General features: G+C 42.0%; 1 protein-coding gene across 10 annotated transcripts in view; it reads left to right on the top strand.

The window, feature by feature from the left end:
• Positions 1-25309, top strand: part of DUSP10 (dual specificity phosphatase 10) — a 260585-nt gene that overhangs the window by 93891 nt on the left and 141385 nt on the right. For 8 of the 10 annotated variants that reach the window (XM_053972783.1, XM_053972775.1, XM_053972776.1 and 5 more), the window contains 3 exons: positions 3513-3652; positions 7215-7294; positions 8510-8579. The exons of 1 other annotated variant lie outside the window; for it this stretch is intronic. The gene's annotated coding sequence lies outside the window, so the exon portion shown is untranslated. The remainder of the gene's footprint in view (positions 1-3512; positions 3653-7214; positions 7295-8509; positions 8580-25309) is intronic. One more of the 10 variants, XM_053972779.1, reaches the window with a different exon arrangement.

The following is a 25309-nucleotide window of genomic DNA, read 5'->3' on the forward strand; positions in this document are numbered from 1 at the left end:
ATTCACAATTCAAATCGAGATCTGAATTTTATAGCCTCCCATCCTTGGTAACAGCAGAAGAGTGGTTTGCTGTGGCTACTGAGACACATCTTTGGGTTTTTTGCTACACTCTGATGGGATGTTCCCACCATCACTGTGCAGTGGAGTCCATTGCTAAGTGAATGTGGGCTGGGAAACACAGCTGGCCAGACTGGGATTCTGAAGGACAATGCTTTAGAAGAAATGTTTTTACCTTCCCTTTTGTCTGCCCAAGCTTGTCTCCAGTTAAGAAGGCCTACTTCTTCCATGGATCCAGGTACCAAAACCTTCAGGAAGATCCCGTATCTTACAGCACAGTAGTACCACCACTGAGTAGGACAATCTCAAAATAAAACTGAATAATACTTATAAAAGGTGGGTCTGGACAGTAAAGTCTGAGTATAACTCTTGATCCAAATTCTCCATAGCAAGAGGAGTTCAGACCCTGGGCTTAGGTATAAGCTGCTGTAAGAGACAAGAGCTGCAAAATTCAGCTCACAAGTTTCAGTGAGTTACAGGGGTTGTCCACAAAATAGTGGTTACTGTATCTGCTGCTGAATTCAAATTGAATCATTCTTGAGGAAAAGGGAAAACAACAGTCAGCTTATCACTCACTGTGTTTCTTTTGATTTGGAATAAAACTTATCAAACTTCAGAAATAAAGCTGTGAAAGAAGCCAGCTACATTTTATGTAGGCTTCACACCCTTTAAAAATTCACAAGAAAGCAAAGGGCATGGAATGTGAATCAGATTGATTTTCTGGATTTGGCCTTGGCTCAGATCTGAATGTGATTTTAGATGCAAAGTCTGCAAATCTGAATCTCTGTCACCCTTGGATGCTACCATTGTGGAGTAGACGGTATTATCCCAATAGTATGAAAAAGGTGAAACAAACTTAGTATTTTCTTTACTCTTCACTTTGAACTTGGGTTTCATAAAATGCTGGTAACCCTGTGAGGAACGTGGTGTACAAATAGTAACAGTGACCATTTGTTGTGTTTTCCTCCTGGGTTCCCACTCTCCCTTATTAGGCTGTAAACAATGGAGAATGTGAGGAGAACCTGGTCACTTAGATCCAGTGAATGGAATGCTGACCTCAGTATTCCCAAGCTTGTGTGCAACTTACGGCAGGAGGAAGGATGATAGAGAAGAACGTGCATTTTTGGCATACTTGATGTACAGGTGCATCCACGCAAACCTGATCCCCTCTGGTTGCTAACTTTTGATTCTTTTTCACTGCAGCTCAGACAGAAACACTGTAGCTGAAACGCTGTCATGATTTTATGACTGAGAAAAGAGATTCCTTGGCATGTGGACCAAGGAGGAAAGAACCAGTTTCATTTTTTTGGGTGTAAAAAGTCCCTCTGCAATGGAGAGAGCAAACTTTCTTTCCTTTTTGGGTACAGCGTGATCTAGTGAGGCTTTTGTCCTCCCCCACAGCACAAGGCGTGAGTGGAGCCTGCAGGAATGATGACGGAGCTGTTGGGTGGCACTGTCACTTCTTTACAATTCTCCGTTCCCAAAGCATGGACATGGCCCATCTCTCCTGGCATGGCAGTGCTGTAAAGGTCAGAGCATGTGGCATTGGGAAGAGACATCCTCCCTCCTGCACTGGCTGATAGAAATCCCAGGGAAGATGCTAAGAGTTTATTTGAAAATAGATGAAAGCAAGCAAATTAATCAGACAGCAAAAAGAAAATGATGTTCTATAAGACTTCAGTAGTTTGAGTTGTGAGGCAGACCTGCAGCCAGAGGCAGTGGCAGGCTTGCTAGCATGAATACCCAAGAAGAATGTGGAGCAGGACACTCATGTCACTGAACAAGTCACTATAGCAGTGACCTCTGGTGAGTTCTTGTGTTTGCAGTCAGTAGTGGGAGGGAGGCCACATGGACATGCTTGGACGTGCACTTGATGTGCTGCAAATTCTTCCTCAGCAGTTACCATTCATCTGAAAAAGGAGAAGAAACTGAAAAGAAAGCCCTTTTCTTATTAACAGTATTCCTCCTCACTAAACCACTCAAATTATGGTGCTTTCAAAATGAAGCTGAAAAGCTGACATTTTGGTGCTGCTGAGTGCCTCAGGTTTTAATGCTGTGCTTTAGAGTGTCTGCTCACCCTAAAAGAGATGCTCTGCTGTGTGTTAGGGCTGCCAGCATATCCCTGGCAGTGTCAGTGCTATCTAGCTGGGAAGACCTTTACCTCTGAATTGTAAGGTTCAGGCTGCCTTTCCCCTATGCTTAATTTTTCTGCTGGTAATTTATGAGAAACGGTAGGTGCAGCCAAGAGTGGGTAAATCAATCTGTTCACATGGGAGGGAATACCATAATAATCTGCCTTTTCTGAGAGAAACAAATAAATCTCTCATCTTGCAGTGCTGCTGCTGAGAGGAGACTGTGCTGGAGTCTTCATGGCATGGATTGGGTAAATGTAGGAGGCTTGGAATTGGATAAATGTAGGAGTTATGTGAAAGAAGGCTTAGAAATATGAGTAGGTATTAATGTCTCTGTTTTGACTAACTGAAACATGTTTGACAGCTCCTCCCATCAGCCTGGGAGAAACTAAAAAAGTAAGAATGTGTACTTATATTTTGTAATGAATTTGCTTGGATTACATTTATTCCAAGTTTACTTTCTGTTAGTAGCCTCCTTGACAGAAAGTCTCCTGGAAAGATGCATTCTAACTTAATGTAGCAGTTGACCCAGGAAAAATGAATTTTAAACTTGCAGTCCTGTGATCTTGTTGTGGAAGCATAATGCCAAGAGTCACACACAACTCCTTAAACATCACAAAAAACTCTATCCCATATGACCTGGTGTTATCATTCCTAACTGCAGTAAAGAATTCTTTCCCAAGGGTCTGGGTTTTTTTCTAACACAAACAGTTTTCAATAACAAATGCCTTTGATAGTGTTTCTGTTTGTTACCAGGAAACATGAAAGCAGAGAGGGGGAGATTTACTGATTTGAATGAGATATTTCACATTTTTTACCCACTGCATCTTGCATCCAGCTGCAGGCCTCAGTCCAGAGGCTGAGATCACTTGGCAGTGAGGGCTGCATGGGGAGCTTCTTGCTGATCCCTTACCTGGTGTCACTGATGGCTGTGGGATCCGTGGTGGGAGCCATGGCTCTGTACACCCACAGTCTCAGCTTGTCCCTGAAGTACCTTGTTATTTTCTTTTGCAAAGACAAATGACTTTGCTCCACACAGGACCTTGTCTGCTGCCAGTTGTCCCCAGCACTGTTTTTTCCAGTGGAGGGTTGGCCATGCCCTTGAAGGACCAGCAAGTTGTGGTTCAAGGGTTCAGAAGCAGCCACTGGGCAGACAGCTGCTTCCCTTAAAAGGTTACCAGCTTGTATTGCTCCTGAGCACGCCATCCTTCCGAGCACACCCTGAGAGAACATCCTCACCCAAGCCTTTATAGGAGATCATTCTTCTCTACCCATCTATTAATAAGCAGGTGATGTCAGCCTGTCACTCCTTTCTTCCTCCAGGCAAAATGTAACCACAATGAGCAAATAATAGATGAGATTTGGAGAGGGGATGCTGATGGTGTTGGAATGCTGGGTGACCCCAGGAACAGGCACTGTCACTGAGTCAGAAGATGACATCAACACTCCTGCTCCGCTGACAGGTTTGCTATCTGCAAAAAAAATGGGCTTAGGCCTGTGCTCCTATTGTGTTCCAGTTAATGCTGGCATTCAGTGGCGAGCAGGGCTGCTGCTCGTTAATCTGATCAAACAGTGTTCAGCGGGAGGGATCACAGCAGTGGAAATTCTAAAGGGGTGATGCCATGTGCTGGTCTACAAATGAAAGTGGGCTCAGGCCACAGCAGGGAATCACCCCCTCACTTCCCTGCTGCTCTGCCTGCATGTCCCACTTGGGGTGGGGCAGGACTGCGCGTGCGGTAGGTGTCCCCTCTGTAGTAGAAGCAGCTTCTTGGCTGACTGGGAGTGAAAGGTCACACTGGGGTTTGCCTTCCCCATCCTCCTGCTGCTGTTTCTCTCCAGCTTTCCCTTTCCCTCAGATGTCAAGAGAACTGTTCAAAGCATCAGGAGCAGGTGGAGCAAAGTGGTCCAAGGAGAAGGGGGTACTTGTGTGTCTTCATGCAGTGGCTCATCTGAGCATTTGCAGGGTAGAGAGTACAGTCCTGTTGGGAATAGTTTTCAGTGTGTATGTGAGATTGGAAGGATGGCTGCTAGATGAGGAGCCCTCTTCCATGGGGCTTCCACATCCTTCTGTGACAGGCTCTGCAAACCTGCAGCATAGTCCCCCCTAACCCAGGTTGTAATGCTGGGCTTCTCTCTGCTGGGAGTGTGAAATTCAATGGTGGCACTGTCCATGCTGCTGTGTACCTTGAGGCAGAGCTTAACCCCATCAGGAACAGGCTGACAAGCTGCAAAGTACTCTGACTGCAAGAGTTTGCTACAAAAAGGTTTCTAGTGAGTGTTCTGGTGAAAAAAGGCTCTGGGTTAGTTATTCCCTATCTGTCCAAACCTCCTGTCCTCAGGTGAGTATGAAACAGAGATAAGCATGAGGCTAATTGCTTTTGCTCTGCAAGGTAGGAGGAGGGTAGAAAGTCAAGAACTGGAGATCACTGAACTATTAAGATTTCCCTGGGTTATTCATTCTTCCACTACTAATCAATATGTTGCTTTATAATTGCATGAGCCAAAGATGAAGTTTTACTCTGCCTCATAAAACAATCTCCCATAAATCCCAGGTTGGGATAGCTGGAATCTGCTATATTAAGCTTAATAGCTAGCATAAGTCAGAATGCCCCTGAGGAGGATGCCAGTTTTTTTTTAGAAGGCTAAGCAGGTATTACAATGTTCTTCTCCTTTGCCCTCTCTCTCTCTGGCTTTGGCTGTTGCAGAAGTTGTTTCAGTGCTTCTCTTTGTGCCACATCATGCATTGCAATAGTGCAACACCGCTCTGTTTGGATTCACAGCAGGTCCATGGGGGACTGTGTGAATCCCAAAGAAGTCTGAAGGCCATCCTTTGAAAACACATGCACCAATACTGCATTTTATATAATCCTCTTTTACACATAGACTAAAGCTAGTGCTACCACTCTTTTAAAAGAAGTGCTCTCTCCTTAGGAAAAAACAGAATTAATCCAGCCTCTTCCAGACAATTATTTCCAGGCCACATAGCAGGAGTGAATGATGTGAAATAATATTTCAGTAGCAGCTCTGAGTAGAAGGGTTGCATAACCAGGCACTGTCCTGTGTCAAATCTCAATGGATGTTACTAAGAAGACAGGCCAATATTACTCCCACCTAATGTAGGTAGTGTGGATTTGGGGTTGGTTACTCATGCAGTCATTTCATTTTGGCATCCCTGCTTATTGTAGGCAGCTGCACATGCACCTTTACACCAGTAATTACCCTGTTTGTAATGATAAGGTGATGACCAGAACAGCTTACATCAAGTGAGGAAATATGAATTTAGCTGACTGCCACTGAATGTGAACACAGAGGAACCACTAAGTGTGATACATCTTGTTCTCCTGCATTTAATTTAGAATTTGTGACCCCAATCTTTATAAATCTCTTGGTCAGCTTTTCTAACTTTTGTGTTGGGAGGTCAATCCAAACATTGTTACAATCAGGAGGGTTTGCGTTACAGGGTCTTGGGAGTTCAAGGGAAAAGAATTCATTTCAGTTACATGATTGAGTCTGATAATTATGATCAAGCTGTGGCAACCTCCAGTTTAGGAGCATAATCTGCAGAAAGATTCTCCTTGCCAGGTTTCCAACAGGCTTTGTTTGGTATTGTGACTGCGAACAACAAAATAAGCAAACCTGCAACTTTATGTTCTGATCTTTCTTTTTCCAGGATATTTTAGAAGAATCTAGGGGAGGGTCAAAATTCACATCTGCATCCACATTTTAGTTTCTTCTCTCTTTGCTGCTCAGTGGTAGATGAAGTGATGCTGTTCAGCCAACTGCAGCGAGTTGATCCAGAGCCGTATCCAAAATCCGTATTTGGAGCTCTAAAACCCAATGGTGTGTGACTGGTACTTAGCTTTAGTGGACCCATCAGTAATTAACCTAAGATGCTAAATGGCTAAGCCAAGTGGGACAGAGACATTGAGCATAAACAGCATTGCCTCATTCTTTATCTTTTATTGAAGTGCTCAGAATGTCTTGCCAGGTGCCTGGTTTATTATAAACAAAATGGCCCTCCTCTGTGGAGCTTTGAGAGTGCCTGGGAAAGGACAGGAATAAATATATGTGTGTTTTTAAATACAGCTCAACTAGGTTCCCTGAGGAAGTCTGGCAAAGGGAGGTTTCCAGAGATGTTTGGAACTGGGAAGTGCCCCTGCACTGAGGTTGAGTTCAGACAAGAGATTAGGAACAAGGACTCATTAAACTCTTCAGAGGGTCTCTTAGTGAAGAGGCCAGCAAATACAGCTGTGAGAACTTTTGGGGTTTGGGAACAACAATTTACAAAGAATCCTGTATTATTTTGAGATGTAGCATCATAATCAGTGTCTGTGATGCTGAGGGGTTCTAACCATCCCTTTTTCTAGGCAAATCCATTCCTGCTTGCTTGTGTGATGCCTTTTCTGTTGTACACGTTAATGTATACCTTATAGATGAAAATACTTGAACAGGTGGGCTGAAAAATTTCCACTTTGTACAATTTGTGAAATGAATAGATATGTGGGAAGTGAGTTCTGCTTTTTATCTTATGCACATGGAGTTGAACGAAAATGACTTCTTCAGTCAGCAGTACATTAGCTTTCACCCCCTCCTCTAGCTGACATCCTCCATCACTGAGCTGCTCTTCTCTTTGATCTTCTTTTTTTGTTTCCAAACAGCTTTCTCTTTCATCAAGAAAGGTTGGCTTCTCCTGTGGGCAGAACATCAGTAAACACACTAGAGAAAAATGGAAGAGATAATAATATGAATTTATCTTCTGAATAAGTTCCTGTTCCAGAAAACTGAGCAACATCTCTTTCTCCCATTTCTCTAATAACCATTTCATAGAAACAAGGCTATGAACAAAGGAATTTTAATAGCTTTAGGGTGTTGCACTATTCAGTTACTCTTCAAGGTGGAAGGATTTAGATGATAAGGATCTCAGCTAGTCCTGGCATTTCTAGCAGGAGCAGTAATAGTTAAATGACATATTTTAATATATTTTTGCCCTGCATTTTGCTATGGTATGATTGTTTTTTCTGTTAGGAACTGGTACAAAGCAGAATGAAGTCTGTGGCACTCTTCAAATAGCTGTAAAAAGCCTTCTTCCAGGCCTTTAAGTCAAGGTCAGTATTGGAGTTACTCCCTTCATCTATTCTCGAGAGAGAAAGAGTAATAAGAGGATATTACACCCCTTTCCCAGATAGGAGAGCTAAGAAAGCTGCAGCCCTGTTTGACAGTGGTCAGTTAGATCAGCTCTGCTCTGGGAGTACAACTCCTTCCATGGCTCTGCACTGTCTCTCCTGACCAATAGGATGGTGGCTGAATCCTGAGAAGTCCTTATAAAACTGCAGACTCCTCCGAGTCATAAATAAGATCCCATTTTTATTAAAACATTGACATTATAAAATATACATGGCACAATAACTCATAATATTTAGAAATCATAGTAGGAATTACATAACAATTTGTTATGCAATATTTAAAAGCTGTGATATTTCAGCTGGTTTGCTGCCATTGTTGCTGAAGAGTTCCTTCTCCAGAGCCTTCCTGGACCACATCCTTCTTGTGGCTATTTTCATAGCAAAGCTGTGCAGATACTTCACTGTGGATCTTATCTTTGTTGTCATCAATTAATGTATTGTGAACACCTCCCTTATATTGTGGGCTCCCTTGCTTCATCACATAGGTGCTTGTGAACTTGGTTATCCTGTGCATATGAGCCAAGATTTAATACCTGGCTTGAAATTCATGACTCCTGCTTACAGACAGTATCCTTCCTTCCTTTTTGCTTTTACTTATTACTTTTTTTAGTAAATGTATTATAGTGGAAGGGATTTTCATGACAGCTGGGGATAAAAGTATCCTTGACATACAATCCTTATCATTTCTCCTTATCATGTGGCAAAAATATGGCTGGTTAATATGTGTTTCATGCTTTGTAAGGGACATGCCAATATTCTACAGAAATGTTCTGACTGGGGATGGCTGAGGTCGATTGCCTCTCATTCCCCTCCTGTATTCCTTCCTTCACCATCATGTGATGGGAGCTGTGAAAACCTGGGAAGCTGCCCACCTTTCTTGTATCTTCTCTCATTTGGTAAATGCAGAGACTGGGATAGGGAGTTTTACTTGTTATATGCCCTGGCAGGGGGTAAGACTTAACAGGCTTTTTTTAGTCTCCAAAAATTATGATTGTCTGATTATTCCCATGTTTCCTCTATCTATTAAAGGATGACACCTCAGTGTACAGTTCCAGCAAATTCAAGTCTTACTTTGCAGGGAACACTCTGTTACTGTCTTTCTGCCTGAGCCCCTAATACTGTGTTTTCATTTTTTAGGCTCCTACTGACTGTGGGGAAGATCAGTAGCCAGTGGCTGGTGGCTGTTGGTGTTACCGCTTGCTGCCAGGTGATACAATAGTAGGTGATATAGTAGGTAGAGAGTTTATGCATAAAAGTAGCAGTTCCTCTACATTCAATTTTTCACCCTCGTCCCTGAAATTAGAAGCTGATTTTTGAATACACCGCAGTGTGCAATACAATCCTTGTTCACTGCAGCAAAGGCTGATGAGTGTGTAGTTGGAAGAGGAGAAAGCAGTGGCTTCCAGTAAGTACAAACCACTGGAGGCAAAAAGCAGTGGTACATGGGCAGGAAAGAGTGCCAGGTATAGGAATTATGTGTGTTATCACTGAGTTTTCCTTTTTGCCACTGTTGATTAAATCCCCCAGCTGGACATCAAGAGGGTGAGAAGCTGTGCTCCTTTCATTTCATTCTGTTTTCAGACTGTAGTGCTCTTCCTAGGAAATCTGTGCTTTATTTCACTTGCTGCACAGCTGTGGAGGTGTAATGTCAGAGGCAATCATTGACCAGCCAGGTTTCAAAAATCTCACTGTCATTTCTTGCAGTATGTTGAATAATTTCCTTTGGGAAATAAGACTTAAGATGTCTAACATTTGTCCCTCAAAAATGTTGGTTCCTTTGGAAATGGTGGCTTTAGTGATGTGACCAGGGCTCTGCTCTGCTCTCCTTTCTCTGGGGAAATGGGACTCTGTGGTCTCACTCTGAGCAGCTTGTCTGCATCTGGCACTGCAGCCACCAACACCCAAATAAAGCAAGCACAAAAAGGAAAAAGCAGAGAAAGCTGTTTTTCTGAAATTGTAGCAATCTTTTGTTATCAGTCTGTGATCAGTGCTGTGGTAATTGGTGACAGCAGCTGAGGAAATGCAGGTTATTACAGGAGGTGAATGTCCCTGTCAGTCATCTTGAGTCCAACTTTCTTATCTTCAAATCAGAGCATGGGGTCATTTAAAGCAACACAATATTATTGCATTGATGGAACAGGCAGTCTGCTAAGTTCTTGTGTACCAGATGGTAAATGCAGCTTGAGTTGGCAAATTGTTGCTCTTCTTCCTGCCGTGCAAAGGCTTTTTATCTAAAAGCTTAATAAAAACAAAAGAAAACACTGAGAAGAAATTCCTTTAATCAAGTGTGAGAGATTTCAAGGAAAATAATAACAGGAAAAAAAGCAGACAATGGTACAAAAAGAGATTCTGCTTCACTGCTTTCTGATTTATTCCTCTTGCATGAGAGCTCTGAGGGACAAAGCCTGCTAATTTTACTCTACAGAGATCCCTAATGACCTCGATAGGAATTTATTTAGAAAATAAGGTACCACTGAGCATAAGTCTGTCCAGCTTTACCATAGTGGCTTCTTCTACAAATATTTCTGAAGTTCAACAACTTTCCCAGAATAATGGGGAAGGATGAGAGTTTTAAAAAAAGTAGGATTAATGAGCAAAAGCTGATGACAGGACTAGTCATGTTGATGATTGGTCTATAATGTGAGACCCTTAAAATTTTAGACTTGCCTCCAGATACAAATTTTGTCATTCCAGACTAGGCAAGTCCTTGGCAGAACACTTTAGAAGTGAGTCCACTTCTGGTGGAGGTTTCATCAGAGGTAAAGATAAATCTTTCCATCTCTAATTTTAAAAATCTAGGAATCCTCCTGGGCCCTCAAAAAAAAAAAAAAAAAAAAAAAAAAAACAAAAAAAACAAACAACAACAACAAAAACAAAACCCCACAACTTATAGTGCCTCTTCAGAGCATATAATGTTCCTTGAAATGCAATCACAAAATCCTCTGCAAATCTAAATCCCAAAGGCAATCAACATACTTTGGTGGAAATCTTAGGAGACTCATGTTGCCTGGTCTTCACTATGCAAACAAATAAATGCCACTTGTCCTGTAATTTTCATCATGGGATATAGATGTGTGTGGGTTTATATGCTCTCAAAGATGAAGGCTCCAATTTCTATGAGTCTATCATTTCTTTTCAATGGTATCACTCATGGCTGACTTCTGTAATGCATTTAGACATTGTGGGGAGTGCTATATTCTGTGAACAATACCAGGGCATCCTCTGACTTAGTCATGTCTAGATTTAAACACAGAATCGAAAGTTCTTTGATTTGCTTTTTTTTTTTTTCAGTAACAAGTCTTCCCAACATATTTCTTCTTGCATGAGTAGAAATATAAGTAAATGAAGTTATTCATAGTAATTTGGACAGAAGGGATTCTATGAGGGAAGGTGAGGACATCCATTGAACTGCCCTCTGCCTCTTGCTTTCTGTAGCACATCCATACCCTGCTCCCAGCCCCAAGGATTTGTGCCCAACCACAGCAATCCTCATATACAGCGGGTCAGGTCAGAAGCCCTCCTACCTCCACATCTGTTCTCTGGCAATGATGCTAAAGCAGATGCCTCAGGAAGAGTAAAGAAAAGGGCAAGCATCTAATGATGCTTCTTCTACTCTCTAATGATTTGCAGGTCAGGAATTTCCTGAGCCAGAAAACGTATCTGTGACTTTGGAAAGTGGGCCGTGTGCCCCAGACAAGTGGTTTGTTATGTGATTGTCCCATTCATTGAGCTGGCACCAATTTGAGCATTTTGATCAATGTAGATTCTTGCCTCAAACTAGAGTGCTTATTTGAGTCCTGGTTATTTATTGTTGTTGTGAGTTTTCCTGTTTGTGGCCGTCTCATTTAATGATGAGTGCTGCAGATGGTGTATAAATTGAGACATATTTTAAACTAAGTATGAACTGGTTGTGTAACCTCAGCTGCCTTGGGATTTGTATTGGGGAGAAAAAAAAAGAGAAATACTTTCCCTGCAGTACTCAGCAGACAATCACTGCTCAGTGAATGAAGGCATGGATGTCATTTTACATCAGCTATACTTGCTTACATTCCTTGTGGCTGGAGGCAGAATTTAAGCAGCCATTGAATATAGCTGATAGAAGGAGGTAATAAAACAGCACAGAAGGAACAAAGAAATGCAAACTTAAACAGATAATAGCCTCATGCTAAAATGAGCTTTTCCAAAGTCTGTGTTTTTAGGGAAAAGAAATTACCCTCCTGTATTGTATTTTCTGTTGCAAAGACGGGAAAAAAAAAAGATAGCTGTGTAGTCATAGTTTAATACACAAAAATCAAAGGGAAGTTTATGCTGTGAGATTCTCAGGATGTGATTTGCCACTGTGTTTTCCCCGCTGTCTAGCTTCTTTGACAGCAGTGGGGACTTTGATGGGTAGAGAAAATATTTTTTAAGAGTAGCTATGCAGCTCCTGACCTCCTTTGTAAAGACTGTCAGTTTGCTGCTCTCAGTGCAGGTTTCTTGCTGGTGCTCAGTGGCAGCATTTGTGTTGAAGTCTTTTCACCATCTGCAAATGAATGGAGGATTTCCATCATTCTGAAAAATGACAACTTGATTTCATGTCATGCCCTCATCACATTGTGGCTTTGTTGCTTGGTGTGGGGACAAAACCAGCAAGGTCTGGTGGAGAGCAGTGCAGACCTCAGTGACCCAGCAGCTCCTGCAATTGCATTTCAACTGCCTGGCTTTCCATCAGCTCTTGAACAGGATCATGTTGTAACCCTGGAGCTGGCTTGGGCCCGAGTTACACACCAGAGGGCTGGGAGGAAGACAGTCCTTGGAGCTGCTCCACTGGTGGCACAGTTGAGATCAACTCAACTGATCTCAGCTGGGAATGCTCTTCTAAATTTTGTCAAGAAGGTGGGCTGTGGTTCTGGGCAAACTCCCCATGAACCATCATGCATTTTCTCCTATCTGGGCATGATGAATTCTTTTGATCTTTGATTTATTTCTATAACATAACCCCAGAGCAACGTGTGCTTTCAGAAAATCCTCACAGGCTTTCAGTAAAAATATTTGCCACTTGCAGCAAGAGAGTGAGGGTTACTTAGCACTGTGTGTTTAGTGTCATCTGAGGATCTGTAGGGTAGCACCTGGCCTCTAGCTGTCTCTCCAGAGGGGTGAACCCCTCTCGTAGATCTTGTGCTGTGTTTGCTAGATCTGTGGGGAACTCTCAGATGCTCCAGGATGGCCCAGTGCTGCTGAGTTGAGTTAGGCAAGTGAAAATAGCTCTGGGCATGTCCACTTATGCTAAGATGGGACATGAATGTGGCGGAAGATGGGCAGATCCAGCAGCAGTGATTGTGGCATGGGCATCAACACCCTGCAGAGAGGCACAAAACACCCCCTGCCCAGTTCTGTGGCCCAGTCACTCTAATCCTGCAGACCCTTGGCAGCGGCAGCAGGCCACACCTAAATATGACATCAGGGAAAGTTTTATTCCTTTAAATAAGAACTGAACTGAAGAAGAAGTGTAAAGTCATTATGGCTTAGATCACAGTCATTCTTGAATATCCTCTGGCAGGCTTTTGCTGTTTTGGCAGCAGAAAGCTGCTGCAGCTAAGCACAAGCAGCTGTAGCAGGTTACAAACGCTTTTATGTTTGGGGAAGAAGCAGAGTGCTGGTGAAGCAGCTTCAGTCAGTGCTGTCTATTGATTTTCACCAACACAAAGTGGGTGTGAAACACCTCCTGATCGATCCTGTTCTTTCTTGCTGTGCAGAGGGGTAACACCCCAGGGAGGTTGGGGGTTTAATGGAGTTGCTTTAATGAAGCTCCTAACAAATGGAGTAAGTTGGCTCTCACCAGGCCTTTAGGCTGATCCCAGTTTCTCTCTCACAAGACACATGCTGTAGAGGATGGCAGACCCCATACCTGAGGTGGCCTCTGAGTGAGAGTATGCTTTACGAAAGCATTTCTGACTGCATGACAAACCCAGCCCCCTAAAACCCAACCACCAAATGCTGCTTGAGCAGAAAGAGGCATTATAGCATGGGCTGGTTTCTTTCTGTGTAGAGAGCACAATGTTGGTGGCAGCTGATTTTTCATCCCAGGAACTAATTTAGCATCCCCTTCCCCACATCAATGAAGACAATAAATTACACTTTAACCAAAAACTTGTACATTATTTCTTCTACAGTAGCCAGAATATTTCATCAATTCTGTTTTTCAGTATCTCCCTTGGATCCTCTTTATCAGCTATATTGTTTCATATTAAGTGACTTATTTGATTTACCAGGTAAGGCATTCATGCTCAGCATGAAAATGAGCAATACAGTACTCTCCTGAATATTATTTCCTTCTCAACAGAGCAGATAGCCTAAGCTGCAGATTTAACTGAAGGAAAGAAACAAAGGTGATGTCAGGAAGTATCCTGTCTGGAAGGTGTAATTTCCTGAATATTCTGGCCATTCTTCACTCATCAGCTTTCAGTCAGCCAAATATGTTTTTGAAGTCCCTGTGGAAAGACATGCCAGACAGAGGGACTGGGGAAAAGGGCAGAGAATATTTGTCACCCACCAGCTGAGCTGGGACCACAGCCTAACTGTGACACAAGTCTCTGCTGCAATAAGATTATTTATGGGCAGGAGTGTATCTTCATCTGGAGATCTTATGATATCTTGAGTATCTTGTAGCAGGCTGATGAAAGGATGCTACAGATCATGGAACTGAGGGCTCACCTGGAAGTCACTAGAGGAAGTTAGAAAAAACAAGCACTTGAATGCCATATTTCTGCAGCTCAAGTGAATTGTCTAGACTTTGTGCTGTTCTTTACTCAAGTAAGTATGAAGAAAATTAAAGTTTGGACCAGAGGCCATTGTCCTCAAAGCTGGTCAGTACACTCATGTAGAAAGTTTATATAACAATAAAAATTGCAGTGAAAAACAGTGAAGGCAGAAGGTTCCCGGCAGTCTCTTGTGGAAGTGATGGCTTCTGCAAAGTCCTGGCAATCTGAGGAGAAACAGATGTTTTGATTCTCCACCAGGAGGCTGTGAAATTTTGATCTGGCTGTCATTTGTCTGTGTTCACCTTAGCTGTTGTTGTACACCATATGATGGTGACCCTCTTGGGGCTTCCAGATTGCCAGAGCCCATTTCATAAGGAGGCTCTGAAATGATTCAATTACAGTTGATGAGAAACCTAAACTATTAGGAATGTTGAAATGTTTAGTTTGGATCTGAAACTGTAGAAATCTTTGTCCAGCATGCTGGATTCATGCACATTCTAGGTCCTGGTGTTATTTTCTGTATTTCCTATTTTTGGCATTCATGTTTAATACAATCATAAAGTTTAAAAGCTTTAATAAATTGAGATGAAAACAAATAAACAGAAATAAGAGCTGTTCACTGCCTGTCTTGGATCACTGGCTGCTAGAAGGTGCCACAGGACACAATAAATCACCTTTGTTATGACTGTAGCAAATGGTCACCAAGTTAAGGTGTGGCCCCACTGTTCATAGCTGGACAACATAATCTTGTCGATGTGAACAATTCAGGTTATTCCTGGATAGTGTATTGGCTTTGCAGCATTCATCTTAACCAAGTTAGGCAAAAATGCAGATTTTTTTTCATATTGCTTTTCTTACTGCTGGTCTGATTTTTGCTTTCATCTTGAGACATCCATGTTGATTTACAATAGCACTCTATCACTGAGATTTTTTTCTTAGCAGAGTCCAGGCAACTTTTCTATTTTTGTTCCAAGAGAAAGAGCAGAGAGATTTGAGGCCTGTAACAGGAAATCATAGGGCTTTGGGTTTTTTCCTTTCCTTTGATCTGAATTTCTATATATTTATGTTATTGTATAGGTTTCTGTAGAGATAGTATTAGTAAGCAGTGTCTCCCAGGAGGTGTGTTGACAGCCCTGAGCTGTGCTGTGAGCCCTGGGAGCGGGGGATGGATGGATGGATGGATGGATGGATGGATGGATGGATGGATGGGTGGATGGATGAGCCCATGGTAGCAGTGCCTTGCACTCACAGCCTGTTAGTGCCCATTGGGCAATGTCTGAGTCAGGGGGACTTTGGAGATGCATTGGCTTATGTCCTGTGTTTTTAAAATCAGTTTGAATCCACTTAGAGATGCTGTGCCACAATTACCCTCTTCTTCCTGGCTGCTTATATGTCACACCTGCTGTTTATATTAAATTGCAGATTCTTGAGGAAGGCAAGTTCTTTTTTTGGCTTGGTGTATGGTGCTTAGGACCATTGGGGTTGTTTCATGAGGATTTTGTCTGCTACTGCAATCTAATGATTAAATAACAACAAAAGGAATCTCTGGGGATAATGCTCTGCTGAAGGAATCTGGATTTTCACTTGGAATTATACTGCTTCATGCCTAAATCTGGGTTTGGTCCAGCTTGGGTAATGCCATTTCACGACGAGAAAACTGCACTGCAGCAAGCTAAGGGGTATTGATCACTCCAGGAAATTTGAATAAAAGCATCAAAATTAGGTAAAACATAAAGAATTTTTTCCCCTCCAGTGATAAGTGCAAAATGCTGAGTGAATAGGATAGAAGAGCTCTGGAAACATAATTCCAAAAGCATGGGGTGCAGGACTGTCCATATTATTATCTGATGCAAACAGCTCTGGGTCTGGAGATTGCACCTAGAGAAGATACTTGCTTTTTTTTTCTGCCTGACATGCTAAGCAGAACAGTGGTTGGGTTGTCTGTCTTCCACAGCTGCGAGGCAGAAAGGTGGGTGTCACCCAGTTTCACAGCTACAGTGCTGAACACTGCTCCCTAATGTGAACACATGACTTGTCCTGCTCCTCCAGAGCTGGAAAGCTTAGGCACATCTTGTGGTGTGCAGGGCTTTTGGCCTTCTTTGCCTGTGAGACAATGGTTTGCAGCCTTTATTGCTACAACTGCATTTTTGTCTCCTTGCTCAGAAGCAAGTTATACTTTATTTCAGTTAGTTCCATGTGTAAATCCATTGTTTCGTTATTTTTAAATGGGAGATAATACTCACTATTTGGCTAAAAGCTATCTTTTCCCCCTGCTGCTTTTCTTTCTCCCTCTCTAGTGAGTTAAGAAAAGTGGAAAGACCTGAAAACAACTCAACTCCAGTTTCCTGTTCTAAATAGGCAAGGTCCTAAGCGTGTTTGTGTGCTGCTCTCCCAATTGTCTCAGTAAGAACACACCACCTACCAGACCTCTGCAGGACTGCACCGCACTGGCAAAGTCTCCCGCGCTGGCCATGGAGAAAGGTAGCATCTTCCTACTGGTTTGATATCTGTTTTTAATGATAGCTGAACAGCAACCCAGTAAGAGGAGAGGGATAGTGAGGAAACCTTCCTAAAGATGCTATTCAGGAAATGCTAGACCTGCACCACTCACATTTTACACAAGTATTCTATTTCCAAAGCAGGTACCACACAACCTGCAGAACAGAAGGGCCACTTTGTTATAAAGGCTGCATTTTTTAGTATACGCTGCAGGAAAACTGACCTGAAATGGAGACAAAATTTCATTCATATTGTAACCACCCTCAGGAAGAATGGCTTTGCTTTTCTCTGAGAAGATGATATGTCCCCAGTGAGCAAGAGTCAAGGCTCAGTTACATGTAAACTCCTCAAAGCCCATGGCAGGCTTTGGACTGTATCTAATTTATTGGTCACTCTCTCTTTGGCAGCCGAGTGAGGAAGATGTCAGACATTGCCCAGTTTCACAGTTAATTGTGTTGAACTTGTTTTCAAAGTAAATATTGGACAGCTTCTAGCTCCTGGCATTTTTCCATCTCTCTCCTTATCTCTCCCTCAATAGTAAATCAGCTGTGGGGGGAGCTGTGACCTCCTTCACTTCAACATGCTGTGCTCTGGACTGTTCACCTGGAGTCCTGGGGCTCACATGAGATCAGGTGCTTTGTGTGGATGAAGTCACCTCTAGTCCTAGATGCTTGCAGCACAGATCCACATTGACCGTGTTGTATAAAACACTCGTCGAGTTGCTTGGGATACATGATGTTAGGAAGTGACTTAATGGAAGCTGGGGATTGTTTTCCAAGGTCTGCTGCATTGTGAGTTTGAAGAGTCACTTTTTTCCTTCCATCTTTTTCTTCTCTGAGTTTTTCAGTGGCATCACTAACACATCTTTGCTAGCTGCAGTAGTTGTAATAATTCTAGTTCTGGTGTTTGCAGAGTGGTTCTGTTCATTTCCTTACTTCCTTATCTCAACACTTTTGAGGGAGTATTGATGAAACATTCAGAATTTGGACATAAAAGGTCCAGCTGAAATGAGGTCTGCAAATAGCCATGACTCTTGGTCCTGAAGTAGTGGTCCATGTTTTCTGTGTTTGGCTCTGAAGGCTTGGCTCTATTTTAAAACATTATCAGCTTCATTGGAGGTAATGCAAAACAATATAACAGAGGATTTCATAGTGGATATTTTATGCCTTCCTTTCTTCATGACACAAATTGTACTAGAAGTAAAGTGTGGACCAGACATCTCAGATAATATATAGCACTGGGGTTAGGAAAGAAATTTATGGGAGCAGCAGCACACAGCCCTTGCCTTCACTTGTCCTGCTTGGACAAGGAAAGCAAGGCACTCCATTAAATGAAATAAGATGACGATATTTGCCAACTTCTTACTTCTCAAAGCAGTCAAGAAAAAGCACACCAGCAACAGTTGCTCTGAATGAATAATGTGATCTGAATTCTGTGATTTTATTAAATGGTTAAGTGACTTTGTGCTTTGTTCTGCTTCACTGAAATGAAACAATACAGGTTCATTCCAGTCTTTAGTCTTCTGATGGTATATTTTTTAATACTCTGAGTTGAGATAAATTTCCTTTGATTGCACAGAACAGATGATAAGAGAGAGAACAAAAAAATTTCTAAGCCTTGTAGTAAAAATACTCAGGTGAATTAAACAAGAAATCAGGCTTAAATCAGCCAAAACCAAATTACCTCTTGGTTCTGAAATTACCTCTTAGTAATGAATCAGAGGACCTGTTCTCATGAACACTTATTTGTGTTTTCCAGCCCTAATAAGTTACCTTTTACTTGCTGGTGCTGCAATTTCGTTGGAGTTTTGCAGGTGAGCTCATCTCCTTGTGATGCAGGTACATCCTGTCTTCAGCTCAGTGATGATTAAGCCAAGGCACAGCACTGCTGAAGGACACACAGAGGGTGAGCAAGGGCAAAGCCACTAAGCAAACTCAGGACTCTATGCCTTGCCTCACCTGTGACAGCCCAACAAGCAAGTGAGGTCATTTCCACAGGGTCCTGAGTATGACTTGTACAGCAGGTCAGTAGGTTTGTGTAATTTTAAAAAGATTTAGCAATAGATTTGGGTATAGTATGAGCACATTGTTGGATTTTAACCCGTTTCTTGATTCCAGCTAGGTTTGAGCTTCAAAAGCAGCATCCAGAGGGACAGGATGTATTTTTATTTGCCTTAAAAAGAGCAGCCAGCATGACATCATCCCCTTCAATTAGGCAGGCAATGATCTCTGCAGTGGAGGGGGAGGGAACACACTGGCCCCAAATCTCTTGCTCTAGAGCTGGCTGAGTGGATGTGAATAACAGAAGTGATCAAAAGGGAAAGATCTTCAGTCGGGAACAGACAATGGGGTTGCAGAGGGGAAGAGTCTTGCTTTGGCTTTGCAGGGAAGAAAGAAGGGAAAGCTGCAGGAGTCATGAGAAACCAAAGCATGAAATACTCACAGGGAACAAATGGTAGGTAGCTTTAACAACCATTTTAGCAGGGTCAGAGAAGAATAAAAGGATGTATTGAGTCCACTTGCTGAGACAGAATTCACACAGTGCTCATTTGGCTGGCAGAATGGAAAATGGCAGCAATCCTGGGAATTCAAGAACAACCCTTGGGCTGCAGACACATGATTACATGCCAATGGAGAATACAGTGAATTAGGGACAGCAGAACAGAAGCAGCTCTACTTTGATGTCATGTTTTGCCTTGTCCTTTATTCTGTCTGTTCTAGTTGCTTTTGGAAACATCTAAAACTTGCAGTAAGAATGTGGTAGTTCCCTCCTCATTTCCAAGGCATACTTTGGAGGGACCTGCTATACCTCTGCTTCATGAAATCCTCTTGAAGGATAGTAACAAGATACAGGGAGAGGTTGAGACCCATTCATACAAGATTAGTTATTTCTGAAGCTACTGAAATCCCTCCGGAGTAAGAAGCTGTTTCAGTTCAAAGCAAATTATCCAACATTTGCACATTCTTGCCGCTGAGCATTTGTGAAGCAACTGCCATCATAGTTTTTATTTATGGTAGGAAATACCCTGGTATCACAGAGCCTGTGCAAGAATGGAGCCCTATATTAATGTCTGCTGTGTGTTTTCACTCTTTGCTGTATATGTTCATGAGACATAGATTTGAGACCCTTTTTCTGAAGTGAACACCAGGTTGTCATGGCCTTCATTTGGGGGCTCAGAGAACATCACCAGAAATCAGTATAACTTTCCACTTAGCTCCTCATTGTAGATGATTGGAGCACAGGCATGAACTGACCCTGCTCCCAGCCTTGTGGAAAGTACATCAATAGGGACCGATGTTTGAATCTTGCTGAACTTCAGCTCCTGTGTCTTTAAGGAGAGCAACTACCCCATATTTAAATTACTTGAAGTCTCTGTTCTGGATCTATTGGAACTCCATTCAGAGTGAACTTGTGGGATACTGGGGAAACTGCCCAAAGTCTTCCAAAGGCAGGAAGAGAAGAGGGCTGAACAATGATGGAGTAATATGCATTTAAAGGGCCTTTTGGATCCAGTTACAGATGTTACAGTACAGGCTAAAAATCCTCAGTTACTTGAGCCAGGTACCTGAAATATCTCGGGTTATCAAGGGTGTGTTTTGCTGTCATACCTGAGACAGAGATTAGAGGCACTGAGAAAGTTGCTGTAGACAAATAATCATCATTCAGATTTCAGAGAAGATGACAATCATTATTCTCACCTGCTGGTACATCTGTGTGACATTGAATTACTGCATGTGGGGAGTGTGAGCTGTGTCCAGGCCAATTCTTACCAGCCTCCCAAATGCAGGCGCAACAAATAAGTGTATCCAGCATTTCCAGCCAGGCCTAGGACTTTGTTGCCAATTACCTCTCACTTCACTTGCCCTCTGAAAGAGGACTTGTTTAACTGAGTCAGGTGGCTTGGCTTTTTTTTGTAATAGGCAACTGCAAAAAAAGGGCTACGTCATTCTCAACTCAGATTATAGACTCCTTGTACTGTTGTGGGGCATTATAGCAAAGTCAGTGAGGGCTTTTGTTGCTAACAATTAGTTTATATCTGGCTTTAATTAAAGAGCATACTAAGGTCAGTATTGGGGGCACAATCAAAGGCTTCGTGGGATCTGGCATATCATACTGAAATTTTTTAGCATCTGCTAACCTTAATTGATTTGCACGCAGGACAACAGATTGTCTGGGATGTTCTGAGGTGCCATATTGTCAAGCCCCACCAGTTTTCTGGACATTGCACTAGGAATGTTTCTTCTTGTTTGCACATCTTTCATCATGAAAGACCAAGCTGTGTAGAAACAAACCAGCCAAGTTCAAGCTGTGATCTCTTCTGCCAGGCTAGTGCCCAGCAGTCCTATTAATTATGTAGATTCTGGCTAGGGATAAAAAGGCTAAACAAATGAACTTTAAAAAAAGGCATGAGGAGGGTGTAATTGTACAGGAGGGAGTAATTGTACAACCATGTCTTTAGTTCAGAGCCATTCAGCTCCCTGACATTAGTTCTGTGTTAGTAGGTGTGGTTTTGTTTCCATGTAAAACATCTGTTAACTGAACTGAGGCAATATATTTTAAAAAGTGTTTTAACAGCTTTTCCCCACAAGAAGCAGGGTTCCATGGCAAACACAGTTTACCCAGACCTGGCAAATTTTGTTCTCCATGTCGCCTTGGAGCGATTGCCTCAGTTGCCTTCCCTTTCTTAGCAGTGATCTTGCCCTCTAAGTGTCCGTATCTGCCTGTTACCTGAGAGTGTGTAACACCCAAACGTGATGCTGAGGACCTCAGTGTGTTTTATGGCCACCATATTTCCCATAAGCAATTCTGCTGGTGACAGGAGAGGCTTTAACAGCACTTTTGCTGAATGGATTTTTTTTCAAAGAGATGGAGGGGTCTTTCATAGATTACAAACTTCACTTACAATGTTGGGAACTGTCAAAGAAAGCCAAAGAGCTCTTTTCGGTCTGGGAATATCATCAGAAGTCTCGCAGGTTTTTTGTTAGGGGCAGGCATTCTGAAACATTTCAACACTATCAGCCCCTGCCAAGTTCAGACAAAAATTCCCAGCCAAACCCCTTGGTGGATGTAGCATCAGGTAAGAATCAGATGTTTCAGGTTTGATTGTTTGTTAGGCCTACAGCAAAGGGCTTCAAAGCTCAGGATGAGTTACAAGCATCATGTTCTCCATGACTTTATCCATCCATCAAATTGAAAGGATTTTAAAAAAGCTAATTACTGCCATCCCAATTAAAAATGAAGAAGTAGAGGCATTAAGAAACTTGCCCAGGGCAACAAAACTGGGAAGAGCTGGAAACAGGGTCTGCAACCCAGGAGCTGGGTGTTACTCAATATCCTGGGGCCACGTCACCTCCCAGCAGCTCAGGGGTGAAATTGTAACTTCTCTGAAGTTGTGAGAGTCTAACAGTTGACTTCAGTGAAGCAAAAATACAACCCCATAGGATTATTCTGCCTTTATTCAAATTATCCAAACATTCTGAGACAGCCAGTCTCTGTGGACTCTTTAAATATCCCAGAGATTTTGGTCTTTCCTCTGTCCTGGGGCATATTTTCTTCAGAAGAAAGCCCAGGCTGAGCAGTGGTGCAGTCCACCTCTGCTTGGTGTGGCCTGCAGGCTGTACCTGCTCCAAAAACTAGACAGGAGCTCATTAACTCCACTACATATATTACATAAAAGCCCTTTACTAAATAATTTTACATAAATGTGTATATTTTTAAATACATTAATTGCTTCATTTGTCTTCTTGTATTTTTTCTAAAGATGAAACAAAAAGAAGTGGGAGTGATATTAAGGAAAGTTTTAGTTGCTTTATTGTGTTGATCAATGAGTATTACAGCAGTTATGAATGCCAAGAAAACAAATATACAACCATAACTGGGGATGCATATAAGCTTTTATTAACTAGAGCTCTAAAGATCAGAGCAGCCTGTATTTCTTGGACCATGTTCTGGTCACTTTATTCCTTTAGGATTATAAAGAATTGAAGATCTGGAAGCAGCTATCTACTCATTTGTTTATTCAGTGCAGGAATATGTTTGCATTAGGCACCCATCCAAAAGCAACTTGTTCTATTAAAAGGGAATGGGTCACAGCAGGACACTTAGAAATGGTTTTCTTCAGTAGCAGACTGCAAACACCCATTATTTCCAGTTCTTTTCCAAATTAATGAGATTTTTACTCTCTGTATGTAATACTTAAAAGAAATAAAACACAAGCAAAAGAAGTCTTAAATATGTGAAAACATCACACATATGAACAAATAAATTTTCATTAAATGTAAGTGTTAAGTTCTCTAAGTATCTAAGTAGGAAATACTGTTAGATCAAGTGGTAATTCCAAGTGAGCAACGAAACTAAACAAGCGGTCTCCCATATTTAAAGAGCATTAAGAAAGCAAGTTGGTCAAATAAGACAAAAGTAATGCTTTGGACTTCCATGGGACAAAGGGAGGAATGATCTTCCCAAGATTGTATGGAGCTGGAAGCCACCACCCTCATTTATCCTGAATTGCAACTTGGTCTTAAATCAGTGCTTTTGAGCTCAGTAGAACTGCTTGTGCAGTTACATGTCCAGAATTTCATGGGGGAGTGGGAGAAGGTTCTCAGCAGCCCATCCCTGAAGGACATTAGAAATCTGTTTTTTGTCACTGGTTCAGTTGAACACAGCCACGAGCCTGTGGAAAGGAAACAGGAACTGGGATTAAGCTTAAATTCTTCAATGTGCAAACTTGCCAGGGTTTTACTCATGTTGCTTTTTATTTCTTCCAAGTTAAAGCTAGCACATGGAGGGTTTGCATGAGCTGACTGGTGGCCAGTACTGTGTAAAGTCATGATAAATTGATTGCAGGTCAGAGTTTGAATGTTTGGGGAGTGGGAATAGCAATGGAGCAGGATCTGGATTTTGCTGTCTCTCCTTGAGACACTTTTCACTTTAAAGGTCATTTTGGCAAATGTATAGAATGTGCTGTTAGAGGTTTTTGATCCTGCAGAATTGAAAATGAGTGTGCTAATCTGGAAGGCAATTGACAGACTTTCAAGAAGATGTTTAAATCAAGCAAGTTTTTTTAAAGCAGGGGTCTACTCTGTGGTATTGCCCACGATGGTAAAAAAATCCTCAGAGAGAGTGTCAGTCTCTATTAAATTCTCTGCATAAAGGGAGTGATAGAAGCAGAAACAATAAGAGAAGCCCATTAGGAAAGTTTCACATTTAAATCCTGTTACAATTGCTGCTAGAAGGTTGTGTCAGATCTGATTTCCATATTCAACACTGGCTTGCTTAAACAGAGTGAAGTCTTCAATTGCTCAAGTATATTACATGTTCCTTTGCTCTCAAATTCTTATTTGCTCTTCGCTAAAGATGTAGAATTCTTACATGAATAACAGATAAGTGAGACCATATGTGGTATAATAGGTTGTATTCCTATTATGTTGCTCTTGGCACCTCTCATATCCTCTGAGTAAGAATAAAACTGTGTCTCTTCCCCCTCCTCATAAGAGCAGTTCTGCATTTGCCATTGAGCCAGCAAAAAAATCCAGTCAACAAAAAACTCCTATCCTCAGGAGTATGTATGTACCTCTTAAAAAGTGATTAATTTTAACATGGCTCACTAGGGTGTTCAGGGAGAGAGAGATGTCACAGTCCTTTTACTTGTTGGAAAGTCTAGGCATAAAATGCATTTGGGAAAGAAATGAGTGCATAAAGCCAAATCTGTTTGTATTTTTAACAACCTGCAATTTGAAGGAATGTTAAGCTAGTGGGGTGGTTTTGGAGATATTCATCTGAAATGATGAAGAGGATTCCAGTGTAACTGGTGAAAAATCAGTACATTTAAGAACAAATTAACAGTAATACAAATAATAAAGACAGATTCACATGGGATCAGAGGCATGAAACTGATGCACTGCATTGCAAGCAAAACACTACAGAAACTTGTGTGTAACCAAAACTGGGAGTGGACTTGGATGGCAATGATTGAGAAATAATGTGGGATGTTTTTTGTCTTTCTCAATGCATCAAGCATGGTATCTTCTCAAACTGAAACAACCAAGCTCTAGGATATAGAGGGCTATTTTAAGGATTAATCCACAACCACTGAAAAATTTGGTGGTCCTCAGAAGACCTTACTAAAGAATTATGTTTGTTCTCCACTGGTATTTTTTACTTGGAAAGGGGAAGGTGATGCAGGATAGGAGGGGGGAGGGAAATCTGGTTTCCATTGGAAAGATTTTTAAATGGAAATTTCCAACCACTTCTATAGTTAACGAGGAAATAGAACATTTTGTTGAAAAGATTTCATTGGGAAACAATTTCCGTTTTTCGAAGAAAAGCTTTCCAGCCCAACTTTTCCAAGCAGCTCTAGTTGTCTCACATAGAGGCTGCTTGGAAGCTGATGGCACCCATGGGAAAGAGCAAAACTCTGCTGGCCTCAAGAGCGTCCTGGGATGGGGGAGTTTGGCCCAATGTGGGGCAGAAGTGGATTAGGTGATTCTGGGAGCAGTTTGGATTACACTCATCAGAGGGCAGTGGTGCTTGCACACAGTGACCCTCTCTGTTCTCTGTCAAAGGGTTTCACAACTTATTATACATGGCAGAGGGATCATTTCACACACCAGTGAAATGCAGTCTGTTGTGGGTTGGAAAATAGCAATGGCTGGACCTCAAAAAAGGCTTAGATTCAGTTTGGGATACCATAGAAAAG

The sequence above is a fragment of the Vidua macroura genome, chromosome 3 (genome assembly GCF_024509145.1).
Source record: "Vidua macroura isolate BioBank_ID:100142 chromosome 3, ASM2450914v1, whole genome shotgun sequence".
NCBI classification, from domain to species: Eukaryota; Metazoa; Chordata; class Aves; order Passeriformes; family Viduidae; genus Vidua; species Vidua macroura.